The 12,955-nt window shown below is 50.4% G+C and overlaps 1 pseudogene; it reads right to left on the reverse strand.

Annotated features, from left to right (window-relative positions):
• Positions 1–11,703: 11,703 nt before the first annotated feature.
• On the reverse strand, positions 11,704–11,834 carry LOC137379910 (U2 spliceosomal RNA; annotated as a pseudogene).
• Between the last annotated feature and the right edge of the window lie 1,121 nt (positions 11,835–12,955).

Genomic DNA, 12,955 nt, shown 5'->3' on the forward strand with positions numbered 1-12,955 from the left:
ATCATCACCTCATTCCATGACAATATGAAAGGCACAATTCAACATGGTGGCTCCTCATCAGAGCCCTTTCCTATCCTGAGTGGTGTGAAACAGGGCTGTGTTCTCGCACCCACACTTTTTGGGATTTTCTTCTCCCTGCTGCTTTCACATGCGTTCAAATCCTCTGAAGAAGGAATTTTCCTCCACACAAGATCAGGGGGCAGGTTGTTCAACCTTGCCCATCTAAGAGCGAAGTCCAAAGTACGGAAAGTCCTCATCAGAGAACTCCTCTTTGCTGACGATGCTGCATTAACATCTCACACTGAAGAATGCCTGCAGAGTCTCATCGACAGGTTTGCGTCTGCCTGCAATGAATTTGGCCTAACCATCAGCCTCAAGAAAACGAACATCATGGGGCAGGATGTCAGAAATGCTCCATCCATCAATATTGGCGACCACGCTCTGGAAGTGGTTCAAGAGTTCACCTACCTAGGCTCAACTATCACCAGTAACCTGTCTCTAGATGCAGAAATCAACAAGCGCATGGGTAAGGCTTCCACTGCTATGTCCAGACTGGCCAAGAGAGTGTGGGAAAATGGCGCACTGACACGGAACACAAAAGTCCGAGTGTATCAGGCCTGTGTCCTCAGTACCTTGCTCTACGGCAGTGAGGCCTGGACAACGTATGCCAGCCAAGAGCGACGTCTCAATTCATTCCATCTTCGCTGCCTTCGGAGAATACTTGGCATCAGGTGGCAGGACTATATCTCCAACACAGAAGTCCTTGAAGCGGCCAACACCCCCAGCTTATACACACTACTGAGTCAGCGGCGCTTGAGATGGCTTGGCCATGTGAGCCGCATGGAAGATGGCAGGATCCCCAAAGACACATTGTACAGCGAGCTCGCCACTGGTATCAGACCCACCGGCCGTCCATGTCTCCGTTATAAAGACGTCTGCAAACGCGACATGAAATCGTGTGACATTGATCACAAGTCGTGGGAGTCAGTTGCCAGCATTCGCCAGAGCTGGCGGGCAGCCATAAAGACAGGGCTAAATTGTGGCGAGTCGAAGAGACTTAGTAGTTGGCAGGAAAAAAGACAGAGGCGCAAGGGGAGAGCCAACTGTGCAACAGCCCCAACAAACAAATTTCTCTGCAGCACCTGTGGAAGAGCCTGTCACTCCAGAATTGGCCTTTATAGCCACTCCAGGCGCTGCTTCACAAACCACTGACCACCTCCAGGCGCGTATCCATTGTCTCTCGAGATAAGGAGGCCCAAAAGAAAGAAAGAAAAGAAGCTGAGGAGCAGGAGAATGGGAAGGAGCAGAAGACAGTGAAGAGGAGGAAGACTAGGAAGAGGAAGCAACCTCGGCAGCTCCTTTCTGGCCGGGCTGACCACGAACAATTCATCTGAGTGTGATACCTGTAACCAAAACGGCAATTCCTCAATCACCAGCAGTCCCACACCTTACTTTCTGTCACTGATCATCACAGTACACACCTGGCCACAATGCAAAAATAAAATCCACCACAAAATAAACATTCCAAACTCAATTTAGAAAGTAAATCCTGTCATATTGCATGAAAAAGTCAACTAATCACACTTGTGCATTCCCTTAGTGCCTGTCTTCCATGTGCCTTTGCCTTTCCTAGTGCTCCTATGCTGTGCTACTCCGTGGCTGCAGCATGGCTGGTGGGAGGCTGCTGACTTTCAGTGGCAGAGACTGCAGGTGGCCTTGGAGGACAACCTCGAGCAGCTCTCGGTTTCATACTACGCCGTCTCAATATGGGGAGCAGAGTTCTGTGCTGGCTGGCTGACAGGCAACAGCAAGGGCACTGGCAAGTGGAAGTAGTGGGAGGGCGAATGCTGTCATCCTGAGAGAGGGCAGCAGGTTTGTGCTCCACAGAGCCACTGCCACTCCCCAGGGTAGTGCCTCAGCAATGTTAGCAATCTGTTTCAGCACAGATTGTTGGACTGCTGTGACACCCTGCAAGCCCCTTTGCACACTATAATTCACATGTATGACGGCAACAATCTGAACTTCCACTGCAGCACTCAAAGGTTGTTACTGTTTATGCTGCAATGGAAGCTGCAAAATCGGCCATCAGTCGCTGCATCATGGTCAGGTCCACAAGTGTGTGAATACAGTTGGCCACCATTTCCATACTGGAAAGGATGGGCTCCAAGATCTGCACAAAGTTGGTGTTGGACTCCTCCATGCTCCTTAACACTGACTGCAGGCTGTCAGGCTTCCCAATACACTAAGCATTTCATGGGGCATATCCATCAGCATTCTTCTGTTGGCTGCCCCATCGAGGTACTCATCTGAGTTCACTGCAGCACAACCCATGTGTAATCTCTCCCTCCAGTGAGCTGGCATTTGTGCTATCCTCGCCCTCTGCCCTGGTTGCAGCCCACTAGTGCCTAGTGTCTCACCATGCGCAGATCCCGCCTCTATGCCATCATCTAAATTATGCGTAATATCAGTACTTAAGCAGGTGGCTGCAAGCCTGAAGTCGAGTGACGGTGAATCATCATCATCAATCTTTTCTTGCTGTTTCATCCACTGATTGGCCTGGTTGCACTTCTTGGGTCTCTGAAAGAAATCAGGCACAAGAGTAAGATTGTGCTGTGGGGAGGTGGGGAAAATAAGAGGTGCGTGCTTACACCATCTGCATCTTTTAAGTCAACAAAGAGTGTGGGATGAGGGAGAAGTGGGATTTGAGCAGGCAGATTAGATTTGCAAATACCGTCATCTTCAATGGATTCAGCCACGTCACTGGCCATAGCTTCAGCAATAGCCTTTCGATAATGGCTAGCATTGTCTCCTCCAGGCGTTAAGAAAAAAGGTTTGCCTGTCTCCTCTGGTTAGCTCCTACTGCCTCCAGTTGCACGTCACCTTCTCTTGAAAGGAATATGGAAGTGTGTCAGTGAGTGTCAAGCAATCTGTTTGGCTGATGTGCCTGCCATGGTTGAATAGTGTGTGCAAGCAATGAGATGTAGGTGTGAGGCTTGCAGCAGTGATAGGTGTGTGAGGGTGAGGTGAATGTGAGGCATGAGTCCTGATGGATAGAGATTGTTGGTAGGTGAGTTAAGGGAGTGTGGTAATTTGAGAAGTTGCTGAGGCTAGTAGTGCTGTAAGTGTAATATGGCATTTGAGGGTGCATTCACTAACGTTGATGACTCATTTGAGGTCATGGAACTTCTTGTGGCATCCATGGCTATTGGCTGCCAATGCCTTCCAAGCGTGAGCCTCCCAGCTCCCTGCAGATACAGCACATCTCTCATCCTTTCCACCTCCTTGACCAAGACTTCCAGCGCAATGTCTGAAAATCTTGCAGTCTGTACTTTCCCCATGTTGTGCCATTTTTCGCTGATTTTTTTTTATTTCCAAAATATACTTGATTCATCAAAATCTGTTAAAAATACATTACCAAGCAGTTTCAAACAGCACCAAGTCAAAAAATACAAACAGTGCAAGGGTGATCAGTTTCCTTCAATACAATCATGAGTTGCCTCACAACCCTTCCATTTCATTGTCATGCCAGATACATTTTTACATTTATAGCACACAAAATTTTCCCGATACAGTTCGAGGGGTTTCCCATGGATCCAGCCCCTCGGTTCAGCTTGGTGGGGGGACCTTACACTGTGGTCTTTCCCCATTGAGCCTTTGCTGTGGCTGCCCCGAGCTTTAGTGCGTCCCTCAACACGTAGTCCTGGACCTTGGAATGTGCCAGTCTGCAACATTCGGTGGTGGACAACTCTTTGCGCCTGAAGACCAGCAAGTTTTGGGCGGACCAAAGGGCGTCTTTCACTGAATTGATAGTCCTCCAGCAGCAGTTGATGTTTATCCCGGTGTGCGTCCCTGGGAAAAGCTCATAGAGCACAGACTCCTGTGTGACAGAGCTGCTTGGGATAAACCTCGACAAAAACCACTGCATCTCTTTCCACACCTGCTTTGCAAAGACACATTCCAGAAGGAGGTGGGCAACCGTCTCTTCCCCACCACAGCCACCGCAAGGGCATTGTGCGGAGGGGGTGAGATTTCGGGCGTGCAGGAAGGATCTGACGGGGAGGGCTCTTCTCACCACAAGCCAAGCTACGTCTTGGTGCTTGTTTGAAAGTTCTGGTGATGAGGCATTCCGCCAAATGACTTTGGCGGTCTGCTCGGGGCACCATCCGACGGGATCCACCATCACCTTTACCCGTAGGGCTTTGAGGACATTCCGTGCAGACCACTGCCTGATGGACCAGTAGTCAAAGTTCCACGAAGGATAGGTGGTACGGCACGGTCCAACTGGATGGAGCGTTCCACGGCAATGTGACCAGGCCCATCCTTCGCAACACCGGGGACAGATAGAACCTCAGCACGTAGTGACACTTGGTGTTTGCGTACTGGGGATCTACACACAGCTTGATGCAGCCACACAGGAAGGTAGTCATCGGAATGAGGGCGTCGTTGGGTACATTTTCCGCTCTTATCCAGAGGTTTGAACATCGTGTCCCTCCAGACCCGGTCCATTTTAGATCCCCAGATGAAGCGGAAGATGGCTCGGGTGACCACCACAGCGCAGGAGTGGGGTATGGGCCAGACCTGCGCCACGTACAGCAACAATGTGAGCGCCTCGCACCTGATGACCAGGTTCTTACCCACAATGGAGAGAGATCGCTGCCCCCACATGCTCAGCTTGTGTTGTACCTTGGCTACTCGCTCCTCCCAGGTTTTGGTGCACGCCCCGGCCCTTCCGAACCATATCCCCAGCACCTTCAGGTAGTCTGACCTGACGGTGAAGGGGACAAAGGATCGGTCAGCCCAGTTCCCAAAGAACATGGCCTTGCTCTTGCCGTGGTTGACTTTAACTCCCGAGGCCAGTTCGAACTGGTCGCAGATGCTCATCAATCTGCACACAAACAGCGGATGCGAGCAGAAGACGGCGACGTCATCCATGTACAGAGAGGTTTTAACCTGAGTGCCTCCACTGCCTGGGATTGTCACCCCTCTTATGCTCGCATCCTTCCTAATAGACTCAGCAAAGGGTTCAATATAGCAAACAAACAAGACCGGGGAGAGAGGACAGCCCTGTCTGACTCCAGTTTGGATCGGGAAACTTTCCGATTCCCACCCATTGATTGAGACTGCGCTCCTGATGTTTGTGCAGAGTAGTTTCATCCAATTGCAGATTCGATGGATGAACAACTCCATAACATCATTAGCAGCATCCCCAACACCGAACACCTATTCCTGCTGGGGGACTTTAATGCCAGGGTTGGGGCCGACCATGACTCATGGCCCTCCTGCCTTGGGCGCTATGGCGTTGGAAGGATGAATGAGAACGGGCAGAGACTGCTTGAGTTGTGTACCTATCATAACCTCTGCATCACCAACTCGTTCTTTCACACTAAACCCTGTCACCAGGTTTCATGGAGGCACCCAAGATCACGTCGTTGGCACCAGCTAGACCTCATTGTCACAAGGCGAGCCGCCTTAAACAGTGTTCAAATCACACGCAGCTTCCACAGTGCGGACTGCGACACCGACCACTCCCTGGTGTGCAGCAAGGTTAGACTCAGACCAAAGAAGTTGCATCATTCCAAGCAGAAGGGCCATCCGCGCATCAACACGAGCAGAATTTCTCACCCACAGCTGTTACAAAAATTTCTAAATTCACTTGTAACAGCCCTTCAAAACACTCCCACAGGGGATGCTGAGACCAAGTGGGCCCACATCAGAGACGCCATCTATGAGTCAGCTTTGACCACCTACGGCAAAAGTGCGAAGAGAAATGCAGACTGGTTTCAATCTCATAATGAAGAGCTGGAACCTGTCATAGCCGCTAAGCGCATTGCACTTTTGAACTACAAGAAAGCCCCCAGCGATTTAACATCCGCAGCACTTAAAGCAGCCAGAAGTACTGCACAAAGAACAGCTAGGCGTTGCGCAAACGACTACTGGCAACACCTATGCAGTCATATTCAGCTGGCCTCAGACACCGGAAACATCAGAGGAATGTATGATGGCATGAAGAGAGCTCTTGGGCCAACCATCAAGAAGATCACCCCCCTCAAATCTAAATCGGGGGACATAATCACTGACCAACGCAAACAGATGGACCGCTGGGTTGAGCACTACCTAGAACTGTACTCCAGGGAGAATGCTGTCACTGAGACTGCCCTCAATGCAGCCCAGCCTCTACCAGTCATGGATGAGCTGGACATACAGCCAACCAAATCGGAACTCAGTGATGCCATTGATTCCCTAGCCAGCGGAAAAGCCCCTGGGAAGGACAGCATTACCCCTGAAATAATCAAGAGTGCCAAGCCTGCTATACTCTCAGCACTACATGAACTGCTATGCCTGTGCTGGGACGAGGGAGCAGTACCCCAGGACATGCGCGATGCCAACATCATCACCCTCTATAAAAACAAAGGTGACCGCGGTGACTGCAACAACTACCGTGGAATCTCCCTGCTCAGCATAGTGGGGAAAGTCTTTGCTCGAGTCGCTCTGAACAGGCTCCAGAAGCTGGCCGAGCGCGTCTACCCTGAGGCACAGTGTGGCTTTCGTGCAGAGAGATCGACTATTGACATGCTGTTCTCCCTTCGTCAGATACAGGAGAAATGCCGTGAACAACAGATGCCCCTCTACATTGCTTTCATTGATCTCACCAAAGCCTTTGACCTCGTCAGCAGACGTGGTCTCTTCAGACTACTAGAAAAGATCGGATGTCCACCAAAGCTACTAAGTATCATCACCTCATTCCATGACAATATGAAAGGCACAATTCAACATGGTGGCTCCTCATCAGAGCCCTTTCCTATCCTGAGTGGTGTGAAACAGGGCTGTGTTCTCGCACCCACACTTTTTGGGATTTTCTTCTCCCTGCTGCTTTCACATGCGTTCAAATCCTCTGAAGAAGGAATTTTCCTCCACACAAGATCAGGGGGCAGGTTGTTCAACCTTGCCCGTCTAAGAGCAAAGTCCAAAGTACGGAAAGTCCTCATCAGAGAACTCCTCTTTGCTGACGATGCTGCTTTAACATCTCACACTGAAGAATGCCTGCAGAGTCTCATCGACAGGTTTGCGTCTGCCTGCAATGAATTTGGCCTAACCATCAGCCTCAAGAAAACGAACATCATGGGGCAGGATGTCAGAAATGCTCCATCCATCAATATTGGCGACCACGCTCTGGAAGTGGTTCAAGAGTTCACCTACCTAGGCTCAACTATCACCAGTAACCTGTCTCTAGATGCAGAAATCAACAAGCGCATGGGTAAGGCTTCCACTGCTATGTTCAGACTGGCCAAGAGAGTGTGGGAAAATGGCGCACTGACACGGAACACAAAAGTCCGAGTGTATCAGGCCTGTGTCCTCAGTACCTTGCTCTACGGCAGCGAGGCCTGGACAACGTATGCCAGCCAAGAGCGACGTCTCAATTCATTCCATCTTCGCTGTCTTCGGAGAATACTTGGCATCAGGTGGCAGGACTATATCTCCAACACAGAAGTCCTTGAAGCGGCCAACATCCCCAGCTTATACACACTACTGAGTCAGCGGCGCTTGAGATGGCTTGGCCATGTGAGCCGCATGGAAGATGGCAGGATCCCCAAAGACACATTGTACAGCGAGCTCGCCACTGGTATCAGACCCACCGGCCGTCCATGTCTCCGTTATAAAGACGTCTGCAAACGCGACATGAAATCGTGTGACATTGATCACAAGTCGTGGGAGTCAGTTGCCAGCATTCGCCAGAGCTGGCGGGCAGCCATAAAGACAGGGCTAAATTGTGGCGAGTCGAAGAGACTTAGTAGTTGGCAGGAAAAAAGACAGAGGCGCAAGGGGAGAGCCAACTGTGCAACAGCCCCAACAAACAAATTTCTCTGCAGCACCTGTGGAAGAGCCTGTCACTCCAGAATTGGCCTTTATAGCCACTCCAGGCGCTGCTTCACAAACCACTGACCACCTCCAGGCGCGTATCCATTGTCTCTCGAGATAAGGAGGCCCAAAAGAGAGAGTTTCATCCAATTGCAGATTCCCTCCCCAAACCCCATTTTGGAAAGTACGTCCATCATGTAGGTGTGCGATATCCTGTCAAAGGCCTTCTCCTTGACCAGGCTGATGAGGCAGGTGTCCACCCTCCTGTCCCGTACATAGGCGATTGTATCCCTGAGTAGCGCGAGACTATCAGAGATCTTCCTGCCGGGTACAGTACAGGTCTGATCAGGGTGGATCACCAACTCCAGAGCAGACTTGACTCGACTGGCTATGACTTTGGACAGAATCTTGTAGTCAACATTAAGCAGTGAGATGGGCTGCCAATTTCTGATTTCTGCCCTCTCCCCCTTCCGCTTGTAAATGAGGGTGATGAAGCCTTTCCTCATGGATTCTGACATGCTGCCGGCCAGCAGCATACTCTCATATACTTCCAGCAGGTCTGGGCCGACCCAGTCCCACAGGGCCGAATACAACTCAACTGGTAAGCCGTCGCTTCCGGGAATTTTACTCGTCTCGAAGGACTCGACGGCCTTTGTCAGCTCGTCCAGAGTTAGCGGATTGTCCAGTCTCTCGCTCATGCTGTCATCTAAGACCTCCATGATAGATGACAGGAAGGACTGGGAGGCTCTGCTGTCCCTGGGCTTCGCGTCATACAGCCCAGCATAAAAGGATTTGCTGATACTTAGTATGTCGGACTGCGAAGACGTTACCGAGCCATCCTCTTCCTTTAGGCTGCTGATAACAGAGCTCTCTCTCCCTACCTTTTGGAAGAAGTAACGCGAGCAAGTCTCATCCTGCTCAACAGAGTGGACTCTGGACTGGAAGATGATCTTGGAGGCCTCTGTGGCAAAGAGCGAGGCCTGCTGGCTCTTCACCTCTTGGAGATCCTCCTTGACCTCGACCCCCATCGACTGCAGCCGGAGCATATTTTGCATTCTTTTCTGGAGTCAGGGCATTTCCCTGTCTCAATCTCTGAACACCATTGAGGATAAAGAACCTATTGATGTTCTCCTTGATCGCTTCCCACCAGTGAACTGGAGAGTCAAAGAGGGGTTTCACGGTCATCCAACCTTTGTAATCCCTTTTGAGTTCCTCAGCGTTCTCTGGGGTTAGCAGTGTAGCATTGAGCTTCCATGTCCCCCTGCCAACTCGCTAGTCGTCCTGTAAGTGACAGTCGGCCAGTAAGAGGCAGTGGTCAGAGAAGAAAACCGGCTTGACGTCGGTGGATCCGACCGTGAAAGCACGGGACACAAACAGGAGGTCAATCCTGGAACGGGCAGACCCGTCCAATCTTGAACAGGTGTATCTGCGCTGCGCTCCATCTGCAGTTTGGCATCTTTAACTGTTTCTATTAGGAATCTGGACGTAGCGTCCAGTTTGCTGTCGTCACTGCCGGATCGTCCAGCTGCATCGATGATGCAGTTGAAGTCACAGCCTAGGATGACCGGCCTGGATGGCGCCAGCAGCAGTGGGAGCTGCTGGAAGCCGGTCAGCCGCTCGCTGCATTGAACTGGGGCATACACGTTGATCAACCGGAGCGGAGCGTTGTTGTACATTACGTCTGCTCCGAGGAGGCGACCGCCCACCACCTCCTTAACTTCGGAGATGGTGAAGTTACCTCCCTACAGCAGAATAACCAGGCCGGAGGAACGGGAATCATTACCCCCTGACCAGATCGATGGCCCGTGGGACCACCATCGCGACTACTGCCTGTAGGTGCTGAGGTGTGGTATTCCACACTCCTGCAGAAACAGTAGGTCGGCTTTGAACTTGGCGAGGTAATCCAAGGTTGAAACACATCGCGTAGTGGATTTAATGCTACGCACATTAATGGAAGCAATCCTTATACCCATTTTTTTAAAAGTTTGTTGTTGCTTCCCATACCATTTGTCCTTGCTAGTCCCAGTTCTTCGGGATGTTCCATAGTGTGCGCAAGCTGTTTCACATTCGTTGGGCTCAGAAACCCTTACTGGTTTTTCATGCAGGTTTGTTCTGCTGGGGTGACATCGGGGGTGGGGGGATGGTGGGGGGAGTCTTGTAGGCAGCAAGGATTGGGTTGTCCTCTGCTGTTCCCCTCTGTTCCTCCTCGAAAACATCACTGCTCCCGGCTTCCCTGAGCTGAGGTGCGCCAGATGTGTCTTTGCTCCCGGTGTCCAGGAGCTGGGATGCGTTGGCCACGTCGTTACGTGTGGCGCTTTGGGGTTGGGGCACGCCGGGCCCATCACAGCTTCCAGTACCCGGGGGCTGGGATGCTTCATCTTCCATCTCCTTGGAGTTCTGCCGCCTCTTTTGAAGGGGCCGTCGTTCCAGCACTTCCTCGTCCAGTGAAGAGGAGCTGTTGTAGTCTGTCTCAGACGGTAACCTCCTCTTACCACTGGTTTGGGTGGTGGCCTGTTCTGCTTTTGGAGGTCTTTTCTTAATGGTTCTCCTTTGTACCACTTGCCACTGACCTGTTTGTCCATCTGCTGCCTCCTCCTCCATTCATTCTGTCTGTGGAGGAGGGGTTTCCGGGCGTAGGGTAGGTGCTGGGTCACTGGTTTCAGCTGCCTCCCCTATCTTCTCCTTCTCAGGTAGACTTTCCTCACTGCGGAGAAAGTTGCTTGTCTCCTTTCCAGCACCGGACGCCTTCGTCGTACCTTCTCCTGGCCTTTCCTTGGACCTTGCCACCTGAGCATAACTGAGGCAGCGTTTGGGGCAGGTTTTGTAGAGGTGGCCTGCCGCACCGCACAAGTTTAGTTTAGAGATACAGCACTGAAACAGGCCCTTCGGCCCACCGAGTCTGTGCCGACCATCAACCACCCATTTTATACTAATCCTACACTAATCCCCATATTCCTACCACATCCCCACCTGTCCCTATATTTCCCTACCACCTACCTATACTAGGGGCAATTTATAATGGCCAATTTACCTACCAATCTGCAAGTCTTTTGGCTTGTGGGAGGAAACCGGAGCACCCGGAGAAAACCCACGCAGACACAGGGAGAACTTGCAAACTCCACACAGGCAGTACCCGGAATCGAACCCGGGTCCCTGGAGCTGTGAGGCTGCGGTGCCAACCACTGCGCCGCTGTGCCGCAACACTAAGTCTGCTTACAGTCCTTGGTCTGATGGCCTTCCTCCTTGCAGTTCTTGCAGACAACAGTGCTGCAGTTAGCTGCCACGTGACCAGATTTGCCACAGGTGCATCAAACTCTGGGTTGCCCAGCGTAGACCAAGAAGCCTCGACTTCCCCCGATAGCGAAGCTGGAGGGAGGGTGGATAATGGCTCCATTGGCATTGACCTTCAAGGTCACCTTGACCTGCCGCTTGCTGGTCCAAATCCCAAAGGGGTCCTTGACATCAGTGCTGCTGCCGGCCACCTCGACGTACCTGGCGAGAAAGGTGAGTACATCCACCACCGGAACATGGGGGTTGTAGAGGTGAATCGTCACCACCCGGTCCCGTGAAGAGCGGATCCACTGTGAGGAGCGACAGTGGCGCCCGGTCCCCTTTCTCCTTGAACGCCTTCAGGAACTTGATGCATCCCGCCACGTTCCGGAACATCACGTCGAAGTATCCACTGCTGGGGAAATCCTGCAGGTAGAAGATGTCCGTAGCTTGAAATCCACAGCAATCGAAGAGGATTTTTTTGATGAAGAAGGTGCGATTGACCGGTGCATCTCCTTCCTTGTCCTTCACGACCACCCGAACGGTGTTCCGCACTCCCTGGCCTGAAGCTCGAAGATTGGTTATAGCCATTTTACTCAAAGCCTACCCAGGATCAAAAGCCACTGATCATGGTTTCTCCGCTTCCAAGTAAGCACTGATGAGAACAGGTACTACACTTGATCTTAGCCAAAAGGCTGAGAAGCGAGCGTTCCGCCTGCACAACTGCTAGCACCTATCCAGCTACAATGTACCTCCCCTTTAAGAGTTGAAGGCTAGCTTTAAGCAGTGCAGGTTTAAGTCATGCTAATTGCCTCCTGCTGATACCTTCAGGCAATCAACAGTACAGTTAGCGTTGGCTGGATGACAAAATCATTGAAATGAGTAGGCAGCACAAAGTTAGCGTAATTGTTAGCTTGATCACGCTTTTTAAACCTTGTTTTTGGGGCTATCAAATTTACATCCACTCCCTTCCCCATACTTTAGTACAGTCAACATTAGCACTAATGGATATCCAATATTTATGGTGAAGATGTTGCCAGTTAATTTTACCAGATGATTTCCTATACCTGTACAGTTCAGTAGAACCACCTCCCTGATGCCAGGCAGTTCATCTGCAAATTGCACTTAAACATGTTACTCAAACATGACCATAATGTTCAATTTTACTAACATGCTCCATCGTGAACCACCTTCAATTACTGGCAGTTAATTTGTAGGAATTCAAATCTTCAAGAAAAATTAGCTTGAACTATAAAGAGACCTTTGAGATTTGCACTCTGCACGATGTGAACCAATGTGAACAGATTTCCAAGTGACCCAATTTAATAAAAGCTGATTTAAATTGATTGCAGTGATAACATGTGCTGTATTTTCTGGTATTGCTGACACAGCAACGTTTTATATATATATACCAGACTCATTCATCATCAAGCCTCTCTCTCTCTGCAGCAACACTGAAACTATATGCAATGGAATATTTCTAGATTCTTTGTGTGTTCTTTATTACAATCTATGATCCAGATTATCACACTCTCTCAGGTGGGGTGAAATACATAGTAATGTGTAAACAAAAAAAGAAAATAATAAAAGACAATTATTCGTCGAAAACATTTTTTGAACAGCACATACATAATTTATAATCTTCACTCCATCACAATCTTTCTTCGTTCCATTTTATCAACATTGCTGTGACCAATGCTCCACTCAATCTGTCTCACTGCTCTCCCTTAGCTGCAAAGAAGCATCCTACTTGTTATTCCTCTTCTCTGCATGCTGCAGTCAGCACATCATACTGTTTGCACTCTAACCTATCCAATGCTGAAAGCTG

This window comes from Heterodontus francisci, chromosome 18 (assembly GCF_036365525.1).
Source record: "Heterodontus francisci isolate sHetFra1 chromosome 18, sHetFra1.hap1, whole genome shotgun sequence".
Classification (NCBI taxonomy): Eukaryota; Metazoa; Chordata; class Chondrichthyes; order Heterodontiformes; family Heterodontidae; genus Heterodontus; species Heterodontus francisci.